This window comes from Pantherophis guttatus, chromosome 2 (genome assembly GCF_059756535.1).
Source record: "Pantherophis guttatus breed Tessera chromosome 2, ASM5975653v1, whole genome shotgun sequence".
Taxonomy (NCBI): domain Eukaryota; kingdom Metazoa; phylum Chordata; class Lepidosauria; order Squamata; family Colubridae; genus Pantherophis; species Pantherophis guttatus.
In genome coordinates this window covers 57,535,097-57,551,159 of record NC_142064.1, presented here as the reverse complement: position 1 = coordinate 57,551,159, position 16,063 = coordinate 57,535,097, and positions in this window count along the sequence as shown.

Genomic DNA, 16,063 nt, shown 5'->3' with positions numbered 1-16,063 from the left:
CCTTCCGTCTTCTCCAGCAATACCTGTGGGAATGTATAATTCTAATTTCTCAGGATGATATTCCGCATGCAGCTGAAAAAATGGACAGTACACAAGAAATGTGATAAATATGTTACATTCTATGGTTTTGATGAACATAATAAACACAGCTATCTTCTAGAAACGGCTGCCATATCCCTCTTTCCACAATTACTATGCAGCTGTAGATGGATGATCTCAAAAGTCTTGTAAAACATTCTTGAGATCAACCCAAAACTGACTAGATTCCATATGCCTGAAGTTTGCCTACCTATGTTGTCAAATGGTTGTACAATTTGTTACAGGATTTTTACAGCAACGGCAGTAACATATAATTTCTCTTACCATTATGTACATTTTGCACCATATTGAACTGAGAGATAAATCAGGGTATATTTATAAAATACTATGTTGTGCCATTTAGATACAAACTCATCTGTTTTGCTCCACTACTTGTTTGCATATAAAAAGGCAGGCTTTAATTAAATTGGTTTACTGGGTGGTCCTGCTTAATGCTTAAGAATCTGTAATTACAGACTTGACTATTTTTGTTTGCATAACATTCACCAATTTTAAAACTAGGTTAAAAATTTAAACTGATTAAAAAATAAAATCATTTTCTTAAAAACGTTCCTTGGATTATAAAGTATAAAAAGGGGGCATGATACAAAAACATAATCTTCAGGGGGGTGTTGTGTGTGTGTGGGTGCGTGCATGTCATTATGTAATGTTTCTGTTTGATTCTGATGATTCTGCCATCAACATCTGCTTAATTTATTTATTTGTGTTGTTTGTTTATAAAATTTATCGGCTGCCCATCTTACGTCAAGGTAACTCTGGACAGCTTACAATGATAAAAGATAAAAATTGTATAAACTAAAAATATAAATTGATACACAAGCAAGTTAAAGATGGGGAGGGACGGAGCAGAATGGAGGGAGGTGGCATCTGTTGTTAATCCACCCTTTCCACTGTGGTGCTCCCCCATTGGAGACCCAAACTAAATGGCAGAAGGTCAGGAAGGTTGGAGCTGACCTTATTCCAGAGGGCAGTGCAATGACAGAGAAGGCTCTTCTCCTGGACCCCACCAACCAGAATACTCGGGTCATTAGCCTACAGTAAAGGTAAAGGTTCCCCTCGTACATATGTGCTAGTCATTCCCAACTCTAGGGGGTGGTGCTCATCTCTGTTTCAAAGCCGAAGAGCCAGTGCTGTCCAAAGACATCTCCATAGTCATGTGGCCGGCATGACTAAACACCAAAGGAGCATGGAACACTGTTACCTTCCCACCAAAGGTGGTACCTATTTTTCTACTTGCATTTTTTAACGTGCTTTCGAACTGCTAGGTTGGCAGAAGCTGGGATAAGTAACATGAGCTCACCCCATTACGCGGCACTAGGGATTCAAACCGCTGAACTGCTAACCTTTCAATGTACAGTCTACAGTAGCCTACAGTAAATTCAAAAAGAGGGTGGCAGAGGAAGATCCAGCTTAGTTAATACAGTATATAATAGTCATGGTGCCTGGGTAGAGATTTAATGTTCTTTACTAATAATAATAATGTTCTTTATTATTCTTTATTACTAAGATTCTTTAATAATATGGCACGTGGTTTTCTATCAAAACCACCAAGCAGAATAAAACAGGACCACTGTTAGAAAGACAACACGACTTACAGAACACGGCCAATTGCTTCTTCCTGAAGCCTGACCTGGCAAGTATCTTGGTCCTGCCCTTTTTTCCTTCTTCAGAATAATTGCTGCAGATCAGTTGCTGACTAAAACAGTTTTAACCCAAAACTGGCCTCAGTATAATCATATCTCAAATTTTCACAAGGTACAGAAATAAAACCTTGTTCAAGCTTGAAACCTGCTCACTTCACATGCGTACACATTAGTGTAGTTTTCTTGGCAGCATTATTTAAATAATGTTGGATTGATTTTCCCCCCATTCTAGTATATAGACCAGGTTCACCCTATAGGTTTCCTATCTAAGAATTAACCAAACCTGACCCTGCTTCATTTTCAACCCAGCTTTGACACATGAACTGCCTGTAAGCCTCTTGAATGACATTCAAAATGTTTTGCCTTCACTTCTTAAAACCCACCCAACTCTTCCCTGTTTGTCTGCCATTTTTGTGCTCAATATGAAGAGAGATGGGAGGTAGTATAGTTAAGACTAAAGGTATTTCATCTGGTGGATGTAAGTTAAATCGAGGATCTGAACTACAGACAGTCTTGAAATAATGGTTTTGCATATGTGAGGAAGTCATAAAAGTCAAGTTAGCAGGTGCATTATTGCTGAAGTTAAGTTCAAAGCAGTGAACTAGATTAAATTCATGGAACATTTTTAAAGCCAGCAGGGCCATTTAGAAGTGGATTTTAAGAATAAAAGGAAAGAAAGCTAGACAACGTTCTGAAAGATCATGCTGATATGACCATATTTATATGGGAAAAGAACATTTGGGCACAGCTTTCTGGAATATATCAAATTAAGATAAAATGGTTTTATAAATAGTAAAAATGAAATAACTACAAATTACTCTGCACAGTTTGCTTGCAACTTCAATTGAAGGTGCTGTTTTTGACTTTTAAAGTTCTTCATGGCACAGGACCGGGTTATTTGAGGGACAGCCTCTGCCTGATTATATCTATCTGTCCCATCGGATCCAGAAGAAAAGGTTTCTTGAGAGTCCCATCTGCGAAGGAGTTACATTTGGCAGGACCCAGGAAAAAAGCTTTTTCTGCCATAGCATCTGCCCTGTGGAATCTCAGGGCCCCACCCCATCCCACCATGAGGCAAGACTGGCCCCATTCTTGACATCCTTCTAGAAATCCCTCAAAATATGATTTATCTCAATTAATGAGGTGGCAGCATTGCCTATAACATTAAATTCTTTCTACTAATCTGTTAATAGTAAATGCTGGTGAATGTTTTTAACTGTAGAATGTTTTCTAATATTGCTTATTCTTGGTTTGGTTTTTTTGCTGTATGCAGTCCAAAATCATGTTACCAAATATGATGAATAAATAAGAATGATTGATGTATTTTTGAGAATATTGTCAGAAGAATCAATACAGGGTCAAGTTTGGATTATTTTTATACATTAGAAAAATATGAATAAAATGAGTTTGTTTTTTGAAAATGAAACATTGGATAGCCCAATTTGGGATTTTACCACCACATTTCAATGACTCAGCTTTGATGTTAGATCAGGAATACAGGTTATCCAGACTCCATTAGACAGAGTGAGGTAACTGCCTCAGGTAGCAGATGTTAACATTTTCCCTGCTATACTGTGCAATCACTTCCCCAGCTATTTCAGTTAAATCTGTACAGAGATCTGCACCTCAGCACCCAGCTTGCTGTGCCTGCTCTCTCAAGTTTAGTGGCAGATGTTGTCAGCTGATCTGTTACAAGAGAGAAAAAAGATTCAAGCCTATAGCATGGTGAGAAGGCCTCATTTTGCAGTAAAATGGCTTGGGTTGTACCTGGAAAGGAAGAGCATCTGCACTAAGGGACAAATGCTGTGCAATAATTTAAAATCAATTTGTAATATTGAAGAGCATATTGTTATATGTAAGTATGTTTTACAATCCAATGAAAATATACAGTTTGATTATGACAGCATCTTAGTGGGCAATGCTTTCATTGTTATATTCTAGGAACAACTGATAACAAAATAAATCAACATTTCTAATCTTTGAAAAGCTTGCTTATATAACTATACTGACATTCCTGAGCCAGATTCAACCAAAGGCTGTCTCGTCTCTGTTTTGGAAGTCAGAGCTAAGTACATTGGTTTGGCCTAGAGTCTGATTCCATCACCGGGAACACATCTAGAGCTTCACTCAACCAACTCTGAACTGAGTACATTTGGAAGTTCAAGCACGCCAATAACAATACCTCATAGGCCAAATATTCCATTTTATTTTCAAGCTAAGACTTTATCTTCTAAAGTAAACAGCAAACATGTTTTTTTTTTTTCAAAGCGATAAAGGCATTTGTAATTCATCCTGTTGGTGGCATGTGAGATGATAACTTTCCATTGCATTTTGTATTTCCCTTGCTGCTTTCTTCCAAGTAGGTAAAATCAATTCTCCCCCAGGTTATTTCATCAGGCCAAAGAAATCACAGTTATGGAGCCATTGTCATGCTGCTGTGTGTGGTCCCATCATCTGGGGTTGCGACAAGTAGTTACAATGTTCTTAGATTCCACCTTCTCACTTTCTCTCTCTCTTTTTTTAATCTCAAAATAGGTATGTGCCAACAGCAGAAAAACAAAAAACAATTGCTCTTGCTCATGTAATGAACACCAGAGCATTGTGGGAAATTAAAATGGTAGGAAAGGCAGTAGTGTTTGCCAACTAGACCAGCTTCTTCATTACTCTTGCTATACTTTCATCTCACAATAAAGGAAAGAAAGAATGCACAGCACTATCTCTGTTCTTGCTCTCCTGGTTGTGAAAGGAACTTCTGCACTGCTGTCCTCCAATGAGCTCACACTCTGGGTCTGCCAAGGGCTTCGTCAAAACTGGAGCTTGCTCCAATGTACATTTATGCACAAATCTCTACAGTGCAGAATACCTGAATAGTCATAGGCTCTTTAGTATATAATCTGCTGCTTATTTGCAAATATGATTTTTTTTTCATTTTATGCTTCACCATAGACTCAAAACTACTTTGCATGGAAAAGTTTTAATTCCCCATGCTGGCTAGGGAATTCTGGGAGTTGAAGTCCACACCTCTTATATAGTTGCTAAGTTTGAGAAACACAGCTCTACAATCCATTTTTAACAGAGCATCAGTATGGTGGTAGAACCAAATGCATTAAAGCTATTTGGAGACAGATGCTTAAGTCCCAAGGGCCAAGTATGGTTTAGTAAAAGAGTTACATACTATGATAGAAAGCCTTTATGTCTGAATCTACTATCCAGGAGAATGGGAAGGGGAAAGTACTGTATCTTCCCATAGGAAACAGAGTGAAGAGGAGAGCCCAAAAATATCCATCTTTCAATAAAGAGACAACAGACAGAGAAAAAGAGAAGAAAAAAGGCCATTGCTTGATATTTCTAAATTCAGATGCTATTCATGTTCTTGAGAAGAAAGTGAAGATAAAAATGTTCTCTAGACTAAGCTTATCCCTGGTTATTATACACCCATGCAGTTTTCTGGCCAATATAATAAAAATAGTTTGCCATTGCTTATTTCCTGGATGTTTTCCAATTTCTCAGACTAACCTACAGCCCTGGAATTTTTACCTGATTGCTATCCAGGTTTGTCATTGTTTAGCTTCTAAATTCAGATATGGTCAGCCAGATGCTACCAGCTAAGATAGTCAATAGAATGAAAGGTACAAAAAGCTGGTAATTTTGGAACAGAAGTCCAACACACTATGGACAACAGGATTTGGCATCTCAAACAATTACACCTAGTCTAGAATTTAATAATTTGTTCAATTAATTTTTAAATATTCAAATGGTAAGATCCAAAATAAGATACCTAGTTTGGTGTAGCAGTTATGACACCGGGCTAAAAACAAGGAGACCATGAGTTCTGATCCCACTTTAGGCACAAAACCAGTTGGGTAGCCTTAAGCCAGTCATTCTCTCTCAGCCCTAGGAAGGAGGCAAGGGCAAACCACTTCTGGAATTTTGCCAAAAAAACCTGCAGGGACTTGTCTAGGCAGTTATTAGAAGTCAAAATTTACTCAAAGTCACAAAAATAAATAAGGAGCCAAAACACACTCTATTGAATAAAATACGTGCAAATCTTCATGGAGAAATCCTGATGTTTCCTTTAATTGTCATTGTTCTTGCTGATGCTTCTTCATGCCTTTTTTCTGCTGACTTCCACCTAGAATCACAGTCAGCTTATTTGTCATACATGTTATGTGATAAGTCTGACAACACATTTAAGCTCATGCTAGCTTCTTTTTTTTGGCTCATGATCAGAGAGGCATTCTTCTGCCCCAGATAAAAATTTCCATTTTACAGATACTATGAAGAAAAACTAGAACAAGAGCCAGGAGCGACAGGCCATTAAAAAATTGTTATAAAATAAAACTATAGATGCCATGATGCTTAAGTAAAACAGTCGTTTCCTGCCTCTGATATGCTCTTCAAGCTGCACTTTATTTGTTTAAAAGTCTTTTTGAAGGTAGCCTTGGAGAATTGTCTTTTTTCTGGCACTTTTCCTTGATTTAATAAATTACATGATAGAAATTAAGTGAATGAGGCTTTTCCGTCGCTACCTGTTTATACCAGGATAAACGTCATATTCAAAATCTGTGATAATTGTCAAAAGGTAATGCTATAGAAGCCAACTATGGAAAGAAAAGGAGAGGCACAATCCCACTGCAATTCTTCCTTTGCTTTTGCTCTTCCTTTGTTCTTCCTTTGCTTTTGCTCTTATCATCAGATTATAATTAAAATTAATAATAAACATTTGAAGTTTTCAATCACAGCATGTCATTTCATCTACAGTCAAAAAAATGCAAAAGAAGCTGTGAATATAAATGCAATGTATATGGGATTAATTGTCAGCTAAACATTGTAAAAGATAGAATATGCAAAAAAAAAAAATCAAGAAAAATTCATTACTTGGAGCCATCTCTGTTATGTTTCAGGACAAATTGCAGAGTTCCATCCAAACACACAAACACAATGTAATTTGTAAGAAAAAGAGCCAATTGCTGCTATGACCAATCTGTTAAAGCAATGTTTATACAACAAGGCAAAAAATAATTTTGTATCAAATGTAGTTTTGTTCCAGAGCTTCAGTCAACACTTTCCTAATTACAAATACAATTGGAACTTTCAAACTGGAACCAACCTTAATACTGTATAGCATGACCTGCCTGAATATAGCAACTTTAAAAATATATCTTCTATATGTATATAGAAATATTAAAGTTTCTCCTTTGGAACTGAACCCAATGGAAAGAAAATTAATCAGCTGTAGATTTATACAAATCAGCAAATTAATAAACAATTGATTTGATGGAACCAATTGGATTACACTTAAATCAACTGAAGAATTAAGTCGTGACTAATCTGCCCCACTGATTTAAGTGAAACCTAAGTACCACTAATTTAGCTTAGATCCAAATTACAATAGAAGTGTAAAAGTGTAAAAAGTATGGATATCTTGCTTTTAAACTTTCCAGATCCAGGTTAGATTTTTCACCAAATACTATACTGCTTTAATTAAAGCAGTGGTGAAATGTAAAATTTGTTACTACCGGTTCTGTGGGTGTGGCTTGGTTGGAGGGTAATGTGACTGGGTGGGCATGGCCAACTTTTTTTTTTTTTTACTTTTAAAAGCATTTTTATCTACAACCTTAAGAGGTTGCAGAAAAAAATGCTTTTAGAAGCCTCTGATGATCAGGCAACTCAGCTGGGATCACCAGAGGCTTTTAAAGGCATTTTTTTTTCTACATCTTCTTCAGCTGAAGAAGTTGCAGAAAAAAATGCATTTAAAAACCTCTGATGATCCCAACTGAGCCGCATCAGAGGCTTTTATTTTTAATTTTTAAAATCTTTTTTTCGGCCGAAGAGGTTGCAGGAAAAAATGCTTTTAAAAGTTAAAAAAAGAGCCTCTGATGATCGTGTGGCTAAGCTGGGCATGGGGGGGGGGCAGGGATTTTTGCTACTGGTTCTCCAAACCGCCCGCTGCCATTGCTACCGAATCGGACGATCCGGTCTGAACCGGGAGCATTTTACCCCTGAATTAAAGGCTAATTTCTCTCTCTGAAATGCACTTACTTTTGCTATACCATAAATGTTGGTTTTGCATATTTTAACAAAGCTGACAAATTGTATCATGGTTTATCATAATATAGAAATTCAACAATTATATTTCTTCTAGTATGTAATTTGGTCCCAACTCTAAAGAACTTGATACTGCTGCAAATAACTTGGATTTTAAAGGATTAAACAAGGCTTGAGGAATCCTCTCGCCCACAGACGTCAAACTCACGGTGTCACATTGCCGTCACATGACATTTCACAATGTTTTTTCCCTTTGTGGAGCTGGAGTGAGCGTGGCCTGTGTGTGATGTATCTGCCCCATGGGCTGACAGTTTGACATCCCTGTTCTAGGCCAAGGATTCCCAAACTTGGCAACTTTACAATGAATGGAGTTCAACTTTCAGAATTCTCCAGCTGGGAAATTCTGGGAGTTAAAGTCCATGTGTCTTAAAGTTGTCAAGATTGAGACAACTTTACTCTACTCTAGGCCACCCTATACATTTAAATAAGATAAGACTAAACCCTGTTTTTTCCCTATTTGGCCTGATAAACTTTCTTCAGATTTGTTTAAAAGGAAACATATTTAGGGAACAAAGAAACCAGATCAGAAAATTGTTTTGCCAAAGTGGATAATCAATTGAAATAATTATTTGAGGAACCACCAAATCCATTTTGGAATTTCAGAATTACTTGATCTTGTATTTATTTTAAAAAAAAAAACCTTTGAAATGCTGCATAGAAGGCTGTGCATGAACATGTCACTAAAGCTGATAACTTTTTCCTACAAAACTGTAAAAACTAATGTTGGTAACCCTGTATATCAGTCATATTTCCCTAATCAAGAATGATGATATGATATGTAACTGTTAGCCAAAATATGTGTATTTGTATATATGTTGCTAATGCAGAACATATGCCCACATTTTATAAAAATCAAAACCAATTAAAATTAACAGTTTGCATTGAGTTTATGCACTATATTAAGAAAGTGTACATGGACATTATTAATGCAGGGAGAACAGAAGCAGAAAAGAATTATATGTACCTGCTCCACTTCAATAATTAATAATAGAAAATCCTTAGAAGAAAGCAAAATTGAACATTTGGTGCCAAAAAAAAAAAAACCCCACAAAGAAAGGAAGTAGAAACATCCATACATCTTCTCTTTATATTCATGATGTTCTCTGTTAATATCTGAATATATGAACCAGTCAGAGAGCCAATTTGATCTAGTGGTTAAAGTACTAGGCTAGAAACCAGGAAACTGCGAGTTCTAGTCCTGCCTTAGCTAAGAAAGCTGGTTGGGTGACCTTGATCCAGTCACTTTTCTCTTAGCCCAATCAACTCACAGAGTCCTTGTTATGGGAAAATAGGAGGAAGAATGAGTATTACGTATGTTCACTACTTTGACTTATTTATAATAATAATTTTAAAAATAGTATAGCCTTTATTGTCATTGTACATCATGTATACAACGAAATTGTTTTTAGCCTCACTGGTGCAATCCATGACAAAAATACAAACAACATAAATAGTACAAAGAATAATCCCTATGCAAGTAATTAGGGGGGGAGGGGAAAAAGAAAGAAAAATAAAAACTAGTGATACGTTTCTGCGTGTGCGTGTGCGTGGAGTGATTGTGGTTGTGTTTAAGAGTCTGACAGCCCAAGGATAGAAACTATTTGTTCGGCTGGCTATGCTTCGATGTCTTCTGCCCGATGGTAGAAGCGCCAAGAGACACTGACCAAGGTGTGAATCATCTCTGAGTATCTTTCTTAGTCTGCTAAAGCAGTGAGACCTGGTGATGTCATCCAGTGGTGTTGGAGGGCAACCAATGGTTTCTTGTGCCGAATTGATCACTCGCTGTAGTGCCTTCCTGTCCGCAGCAGTTAAACCAGCGTATCATACTGTAATGCTGTATGTGAGGATATGCATAAAGGTGGGATATAAATAAATTAATAAAATTATGAAGCGAATAACACTTTATTGACTGGGCCACTAAAATAGCATATAAAAACCTAGAACTCCTGAGTGGTTCTTTTTTAGGTAGACTAACACTTTATAGGATCCAATCATAGGAACAGACCTTTTGTGAAAATGTAACTAGACATAATAGAAATTATTCTTGGAGATTTGAACAGCAAAGCAAATTTTATTTTATATGCACATTTTTATCATCTTCCTCAGTGTTACAGGAAGGCAGGTTCTGGTTAAATGTGGGAAAAATGTTCTAAAAGCAACTCAATAATGCACTCAATTATATAAGAAGGCAGTGTTTTCACTAGATATCTTCAAGCAGAAGCTATATAAATAGGTTGGCAAAAAGTGTGATTCCTAAACCTTTGACCAATTTCTTCAATAATCCAAGCATGATGATGATGAGGAGGATGGTTAATAATCACAATGACAATGATAAGAATCAGGAAAAATTCATTGCAAAATAACAGTGCAAAGCAAGCCTTAGTCATTCTTGTTTGCATCCTAAGATAGAAAGTAAGTATGGAAGTCACAGGGTTTGCATTGTTCTTATCACTACAGTATAGCAAACATATGTTTTTACTCATGCTTCATCAGGTTTGCATGCTTTCGAACTGCTAGGTTGGCAGCAGCTAGGGTGAGGACGGGAGCTCACCCCAACACATGAAGCTCAGGTCTTGAACATTTGAAATCCAGCATTTGAATCATGAGCCATCTTGCCACCCATAAATAGGTATCACTTTGATAGGAAGGTAACAGTGGGGATAGTGAAGACAACAAAACTACCACTTCAAACTTCTTCGTTTGGGATTTGGAGGAGGTATTGTCTATTCAAAAGCAACAATTGTGATTATACAAGTGGTGTTTATCAGACTTCCCCCTTCAGAACAATGTCTAGCATGCTGTAATCATACAGGAATGGAAGAGAACAGATAGAGCTCATCTCTTTTGGATGCGACAACAGTGATGAGAATATGTTCTTGGAGTGTGTATACAGAATGAGCATTCTTACTAGCATTTCATTTATCTCAGTTTTAAGTATTTTTTTAAATCTGAAAATTATAGAATAGTATCATATATACATGAAATATTTGACTTCTCAGAAGCTCATCTGACATTTACTTACATCTCATTTCTAAGAGTAAAGAAAATCTTGGGAGAACTAGGCTGTCCCTGCTGATTGGGGGTGGGGTGCAGGCCAAAAAATTGGGGAAGAGATTGTGAGTTTGATTCGACATCATCATTTTTACATTTCAGTTATTTACTCTGGACAAGGTTTGGGATGGAAATGTCAGTACAAAATATGGTTTCCAATTTATTTCAAATATTCAATGATTGGTTGCATACTACTTTGCCAAATGCTGCCAAATACATAATCTTAAAATATTGATGAGAGAACTATAATAATAAATCCCCAAGTATTGCTTTTATCTGGTTTTTCAAGTCCAGACAAAAGACATTTTGCTAATGCCTGGCTCTGAAAGTGGCATAAACACACTTATTCAGAAGTAAATCTTCCTGATTTCAAATAGGTTTATTTCTGAGTAAGATTCATTGCAAAGGTTTTAGCTCAAAGGAAAGGATTTCAGAGGAATGATGGATAAGGTTCCCAAGTATTGATTTCAGAAAGTGAGCTTTTCAGGAACGGGAAGCCAACACTGAACTCATTACACAATTTGGCAAGGCTGTGACTACTTGTCTCCATTAGCTGGTTTTTGCTTCGCTCTTTTGCAATACCGAATTTCATTCGCAGCCACCAAATCTCTACAAATCACACTCAGTTCTGATGAATAGATTTCTGGTTAAAATAGAAGCTGAGTTCATAAAACGTGCTAAACTATTGTGTATTTTGTTTGATTTTAACTTAACGGAACCTGTGGATTTGGCCATTCTAGTTTGTGAACCATGGTTTAGCACAGGGGTGTCAAACTCAAGGCCCAGGGAGAGGATCTGTCCTGTGGGATGCTTAGATCTGGACTATGGGCCACCCCGGAAACAGCAAAGGACCAGCCCGCAGTGCCTCTGCCAGTGAAAATGTAGCTCAGAAGGGCTGCGGGCAGCCTTCCTAAGCTCCATTTTCACTGGCAGAGGATTGCAGGAGGCCATCACAGTCAAAAGGCGCCCCCAACACTAGAGACGTTGAGGTTGCCATGCCCACCCTGGCCCCCCGAGGTCAAACACAACCTGATGTAGCCCTGAATGAAATTAGGTTTGACACCCCTGGTTTAGTATGACAAATATATCCAGCCAATTTAATTTAGTCCCAAAAATGTTGCTAAACACATATTGCTGAATATGTTATGTGAACCCTACCAACATATTCTTGGCTTAATTTCACACTAGTGGCAAAATGCAAGGAGAGACTGATTTAAAGGATTGCGCTGGTGGCAAAAGCAAATGGTTAGGATAGGGTGTTAGGAATCTAGATAGCAGGATGAAGTCGTTCTAGATTAAGGCAAAGCCTGTAACTCACTTTCAGTATCAATCATATCTTTCTGTTATTTTCCTACTATCTTACAAGCAAATAAAATTTTGTATTGCCAAAGAGTGAAGAAAGAGCTAGCTAATGGAGAGAGACAAGTGACAGGGGCTTGCCAAACTATGTAATGAGTTCACTGTTGGCTTCCCAACTCCTGAAATGCTCATTTTCTGAAATCAGCCCTTGGGGACCTTCTCCATCATTCCTCTAAAATCCTTTCCTTTGGGCTTAAGTCTTTGCCAGGAATCTTCTTCGGAAACTAATCTACTTGAAATCAGGAAAATTTACTTTTGAGTAAGTCTGTTTATGCTAATTTTACAAAAATACGTAAGAGCCAGGCTTGAGCAACATGTCCTTTGTCAACTTTTATTTGGTATGAAAAACATTGTTGACAAAAGCAGTATTTGGGAATTTAAATGATCTTTCCACATTGTTCCTAAGGTGAATAGTGAAACTTGGGCAAATAATGTGAAAAGTGGGATTTTGAAACATGCAAAAGCTAAAAAAAATATTCTTGCTACCTTCCCATTTACACACACACACACACACACACACACACAATCATTTCATTTTTCTGAACAAAAGAGTTTGATTATTTGCTATCAAGTTGTCGACTCTTATCAACTATACAGAGAGATTTTATCCATGGCAATCTGTCCCTAACCTGGTCTTTCAGGTCTTCCATTGGTGCATTCATAAAAGATGCAGCTGCTTTAATAATTCAACAGGAAATTATTCGTTTATATTTCAGTAAACTACAAAGAGTCCCTTCCAAACTTCCAGGCATTTTTAATCATGAAAAAAGATAACTCTGTTATTTCTGAGCCAAAACTAAGATCTAGAATTGTAGATGATAATAGGGATATTATCCATTATGCCTAACTGAAAATGCAGCATGCATTTTTAAAATGAATTAAGTCAAATTCTTTAACCTGTTTCTATTTTTTTTAAAGTACTTTAATATAAATAGGAAATTGGTCCAAAAAAGCAAAAACAAAAGCAAACAGAAACAGAAAAGAATAAAGATTAAAAAAAGCTATCATTAGCAATAGCAGCAATAGTACTAGCTACCAGCCCTGGATGACATCTTCGAATCTCACTGTTTGAGGAAGTTGCATAACATTCTCAGAGACTCTTTCCATCCTGCTTACAATCTTTTTGGACTGTTGCCTTCTGGCAGAAAATACAGAACAATTAAAACTCAGACCACACGTTTTCTGAATAGTTTTTATCCCAGAGCTCAACAATCCCATTGCACTCAACAATGAACTAAAGGGCCACCATTACTGAGCTGTTGGTCAGCATTGCTTGGTCTGTTGTGTGGATGTTTGGGTGGTTTGGGGGTGGGGAATTGTGGTGGGTGGGAATGTGTTTGGGGATTGTTATGTGTGTTATGTGTGTCTTTGGGTGTTAAGTGAATTTCTTTGTTTGGGTATTCTGTGTATACACATACAATGACAATAAAGTTGTTGTTATTGTTGTTGTTGTTATACTTATATACCGCTTTACAGTGCTTTACAGCCCTCTCTAAGTGGTTTACAGAGTCAGCATATTGCCCCCAACAATCTGGGTCCTCATTTTACCAACCTCAGAAGGATGGAAGGCTGAGTCAACCTTGAGCCTGGTGAGATTTGAACTGCCAAATTGCAGGCAGCTGGCAGGCAGCAGAAGTAGTCTGCAGTACTGCATTCTAACCATTGCACCATCATGGCTCATGGTGGTTCATTAATATAGAAAACAATTTAAACATAGCACTAAGCTTTGTCTACACAAAGTTTCTAAATTCACTCTTCATAGTAATAAGAACACACACACACACACACACACACACACAAAGGGGAGGAGAATTTATTTCTTTTTCTTTTCTTTCAGCACCCAGCCAGGGTGCATCCTACATGTTAAATGTTAGATTTAATGGACCACTTTTTCTTCCTTTTTTGTACACTATTTTTTCTTTTTTGTTGTTGTTAGGGTTGAATGTATGTCTTTGTTTCATTTTGTTTGTTTTACTGTTTGTATTTTATTTTCCATGACAAAACAATAAATTTGTTAAACAAAAAGTAGGACTAGTGCAGGGGTCTGCAACCTTAAACACTCAATGAGCCATTTGGACCCATTTCCCACAGAAAAGAAAACACTGGGAGCCACAAAACCCTTCCTGTGCCTGACTATTTCTTGAGCAGCCAGAAAACTAGTATATGCAGTTGAATTAAATGTTCTGTTTTCTTTTGAAACTTTTCTTTTCTGGGATTTATCCATGGTTGGCCTACTGGGGAGTTGAAAAGCTCAATAAATCGCATGCCGGCAGGTGTCGCATATTGGCAGTTGTGACGCATATTTTGAGTGACAGGGAGCCGCAGAAGAGGGGTGAAAGAGCCACATGCAGCTCCAGAGCCACAGGTTGCTGACCCCTGGACTAGTGCATCAATTTTAAATGTAAGTGTTTTTTTAAACACTTATTTAGTGTTTAGATCAGGGGATCAGATCTGCTGGAGGAGGAGAAGGGATTAAAAATGTTAATATGGTAGCTGTGACTACACATTGAACTCTCATCTCTTTATTATAAGTGTTACCTGTAAGTTTCATGTAACAAAAGGGAAGGTGGGATTTCAATAATATAGTCCAGGCCACTATCCTGCCTTTAATGACCTCTCTCCGAGGCACCTGTTTTAGGCAAATGGAATAGATATTAACTGGATATTCAAGTATTTTCCCAAGAGCACAGTTGTTTGCAAAGAGCAGACTGGAACCCACCCTAAATGAGCTAGGTTAGCAGCCATCATTTTGCTGTATTTTTTTTAAAATAGCAAATAAATTGAGATGATACCATTAATCAGTCATTTGCTTTGAACCATCATTCGACTCATTCCAGTCCTGCAGATTATCCAACAGTATCTCATCTAAACCTTTCGAAGATTAGATCAAATTGCTGCATAATTAATTACATACTGTTTTAAGAAGTATAGCTCTCCATTAGTACACTTTGTACAGAAAATAAAAGCTTTGTTATCTTGAATTTTCTTTGGAAGGATTGTTCCTTCCACACACTGTTGTGTTTGTGCATTACTTCTTTATTGAGATTTGGTGGTGTTTTTGATCTTACACAGGCCTCGAGATAGACAGTTATAGCTTTATAACATTCTTGTTCTTTCATTTGTTCACTTCATTTAGAAAAGCAGCCATTGCATCAGAAGTGTTTGTACGTCCACCCGCTTCACTTCTTACTCTATATATTTTACCAGTCAAACTTTTTTTCCCCCATACTTTGTCTTCTTATTAAACAACAGTTGCTTGTCCTTAGTTGGTCTTAAATATTTCTCTAACAAAGCTGTCTCTGTTTTTCCAACATGCCCATTTGCAGCCCACGCTGTTCCTGCACAGCTTTTCACTGATACCTTAGACCCCAATATTACTCCAAGTGACCTCATGCAACATCTGTAGTTGGGCTGGATTAAAAGACATGGGAAACCTTGATTGAACCATGTTCTGTGGGTCAAAAGCTTTCCACTATCCAGCATTCATTCTCTCTCTCTCTCTCTCTCTCTCTCTCTCTCTCTCTCTCTCTCTCTCTCTCTCTCTCTCTCTCTCTCCCTCCCTCCCTCCCTCCCTCTCCCTCCCTCCCTCCCTCCCTCCCTCCCTCTCCCCTCTCTCTTTCTCACTTTTTCTCTCTCTTTCTCTCTTTGTCTGCACAAACAAAGGCACAGCAAAGTTCTGGAAGACCAGAAAGAAGCAGATGTTCAGGGAGTCTCTCTAATTCCACAGAAGGTCTGGCTGTTGTACAACCAGATATTTCACTCAGTAAGGCTCTTCAGGCACTTGGGAAAACACAGAGAAATGA